The sequence below is a fragment of the Coenobita brevimanus genome, chromosome 15 (genome assembly GCF_032717465.1).
Source record: "Coenobita brevimanus isolate Jiangsu-jjx chromosome 15, ASM3271746v2, whole genome shotgun sequence".
Classification (NCBI taxonomy): Eukaryota; Metazoa; Arthropoda; class Malacostraca; order Decapoda; family Coenobitidae; genus Coenobita; species Coenobita brevimanus.
The window spans coordinates 31,287,411-31,290,971 of record NC_136968.1 but is presented as its reverse complement, the minus strand read 5'-3'; positions in this window follow the sequence as shown (position 1 = coordinate 31,290,971).

The window sequence follows — 3,561 nt, the reverse complement described above, 5'->3', positions numbered from 1 at the left end:
CTGGGACAACACACTCATAAATAATCCTATTTATCAGGTCAGTGACTAAACTCACCCCTATATCACCTGAGGCCTTCAACATTTCGGCAGTCAACCCAGACACACCTGCTGCCTGCCCCACCCTCATCCTGCCTATTGCCTCACTCACAGTAGCAGTATCAATCAAAGGCCAAGGGCCAGACACTGGATCTGCTGGCTCCAAACCTTCCCTGTCCCAGTCAAACTCCTCATTCAACAACCGGTTATAATGCTCTCTCCATGCATCTTTAATATCTTCACTGTTCACCACTACCCTTCCTTCATCATTCTTCACACACTGCTCACCTATGATATCCCGATTATCCCTCTTCACCTGACCTGCCACCCTAAATATGTTTTTCCTTTCCCCATGATTTAGGTTATCAAGTAATTGTCTCTGTGACTCAGACTTTGCCCTGTATACCTCTCTCCTAGCCCTACGCTTGGCAGCCAAATATTCCTTTTTGCTACCACCCTTCTTCAATTCCTGGAAAAGCCTTCTTTTCTCCTTTATTGCAGCTTCTACACCCTCATCCCACCACCAAGTTACTTTATGTCTTGGTGGTCCTCTTGTCCAGCCGCATGTTACATCAGTAACTCTCAAGCAATTGTTCTTGAGGGCTCTGTACTGTTCATTAACGCCTCTGTCTACAGCTCCCTGTTCAGCCACCACTCTCCTCAACTCGCTATAGAAGGCATCCCTTACTACTTGGTTTTTCAGCTTCCATATTTTCCTCCTAGGTACATAAGTCCTCTTTTTCATCACTTGTTCTTTAAGCACCATATCACAAATCAATAGTTTGTGCTGCTGCACACACTCCTCACTTCCTATAACTTTAACATCCCTCACTAACCTCCTATCAGCCCTCCTAACCAGAAATTAATCTATCTGACTGCTACTTCCCCCAGACTCATACGTAATTAACCTACTGTCTCTTTTCCTAAAATATGTGTTGCACACAATCATGTCCGTTGCCTCCCCAAACTCGAGTATCCTTTCCCCTTCTGCATTCCTTAGACCATATGCACATCCCCCATGCACTCCTTCATAACCTTGTGCTGCTTCACCTACATGACCATTTAAGTCCCCTCCCAAAATCACTATCTCATCATCCCGCATACCACCCACTACACGTATTAAATCATCCCAAAATCTATCTTTCTCTGATTCATCCAAAATAATGTTCAAAATCACCTACACCACTATATTCCATATTGCCACTATAAACTGATGTACCTGAATATCAACCATGAATCATACAGCAAAATACACTTCAGGTACTTAAAGGTGATGGTAAAGACTGACCACGCTGGACTCACATTTATATTGTCCACTTTTGCTGGGCATAAAATGGCATCTCTGTATCTTGAATGCTGAGCTATCTATCTATTTATAGCCAGAAGTCACACTCCTGTAAAGGGTGGCCATTTGTCTTTGAGTTACCGGTAGCTGTTTTACGGGGAGGGGCACTAACCCTTCACCAACACACGTGTTGACACGTAGGAACACGTGTGGGTTGGTTATATGGTTACCACTCTGCGTTGTAAATGGTTTCCTGGTTTACAGGAAACCATTAGGCATGTCACTCAATGTAAAGCCACCTGAAAAGGTAAGAAGAGTAAAAAAAAAATGTGACGGGAAAGATAAGAGAAATAGGATGAAGGGAGGGCAGACACAGAAAAAGAATAATAAAGATGAAGGAAGAAGTAGGCAACACCACTGTACATCAGGTGGGTGGATGATGGTCACCACCACCTACCACCTATAACAAGATATCAGTATTAATACTAGAACATGGTGCTCGTCACAAAGAAGTGCTTGGGAAAGGATTTACATCCATAGTAGCTACTGTCTTATTCTGCCAGTGAACTACTGGAAAGGTGAACGAACTATTGTCAAAGTGAAGGGGTTAATAACAGCTGTATCTAACCCATATATTTGATGCTGTTTATCATAAAGTATATAAAATTGTATGGAAGTAGCAAGAATAATCATCACTGGATTGAAAAAATTAAAACTGCAATGGAACTTTAATTGGCAGTTTTCTGCACATGATTGTGTAACTATGCATTTTAGGAAAAGAGAGAGTACAGTAGGTTGATTACATATGAATCTTGGGGAAGTAGTTGCCAGATACTCTATTTCCTGGTCAGTCATAGAAGGTTGGTGAGGGATGTTAAGGTTACAGGGAGCAAAGAGTGTGTGCAGCAACACAAATAGTTGATATGTGACGTAGTTCTTAAGGAGCTGGTGATGAAGAAGAAGATTTATGCACCTAGGAGGAAAATAAGGAAGTTGGAAAACCAGGCAACAAGGAATGCCACCTAGAGCGAGATGGGTAGAGTGGTGGCTGAACAGGGAACTGTTGACAGAAGTGTTACAGAACAGTACAGAGCTCTCAAGAACAATCTCCTGAGAGTTACTGATTCAGTGTGTGGATGGACAAGGGTCCCTCCAAGACAAAATAACACGTGGTGATGGGATGAGGGTGCAGACGCTGCAGTTAAGGAGAAAAGAAGGATTTTCAGGGGATGGCAAAAGGATGGCAACAAAGAGAAAAACTTGACTGCCAAGCTGTGGACTACACAAGGTATTTTGGGCAAAATCTGAGTTTCAGAGACTTTTACTGGATAACCTAAATAATGCTGAATGGAAAAATATGATATATATGGTGGCAAATCAGATGAAGAGAGAAAACAGGAATATCACAGGTAAGCAGTATAAGAAGAATGATGAACGAAAGGTAATGGTGAACAGTGAGCATATTAATGATGCCTGGAAAGAGCATTATAACCAGTTGCTGAATGAAGAGTTTGCCTGGAGCAGGGAAGGTTTAGAGTCAGCAGATCCAATGTTTGGCCTTTGGCCTTTGACTGGTGCTGCTACTGTGAGCAGTGCAATAGGCAGGAGGCAGGTGGGGAAGGCAGCAGGTGTGTCTGAGTTGACAGCTGAAACGCTGAAGGCCTCAGGAGCTACAGTAATTGGGTTAGTTACTGATTTGATAAATATGATAATATATGAGTGTGTTGTCCCAGACGATAGGCTGAAGAGTGATTGTAAATGTGTACCAAGGGAAAGAGTGATGCCCTGGAAAGAGGAATTACGGAGGCACAAAACTTTTACACCAGGTAATGAAGGTAATGGAGAGAGTTCTAGAAGGAATGATTCGAGAAAGTGTGAATACTGATGAAATGCAGTTTGGGTTTATGCCAGGCAAAAGGGACCACTGATGCCATATTCACTGTGCGACTGCTTCAGGAAAAATATATAGGAAAGAAAAGGGATCTGTCCTTTGTTCTGTTCATTTGGAGAAGCCTTTGACAGAGTCCCTAGAGAGGTGGTGAAGTGGGCGATGAGAAATCTTGGGATCGAGGAGTGGCTGGTTAGAGTGGTTATGACTATTTATGTGGATGCTCACACCCTGGTGAATGTGAATGGAGATTTGAGTGATGAGTTTTCTGTTAAATTTGGTGTGCATCAGGGGTTCAGTCTTGAGCCCCTTGTTGTTTATCAAGGGGCTTGAAGCCCTCTCACATGATTTC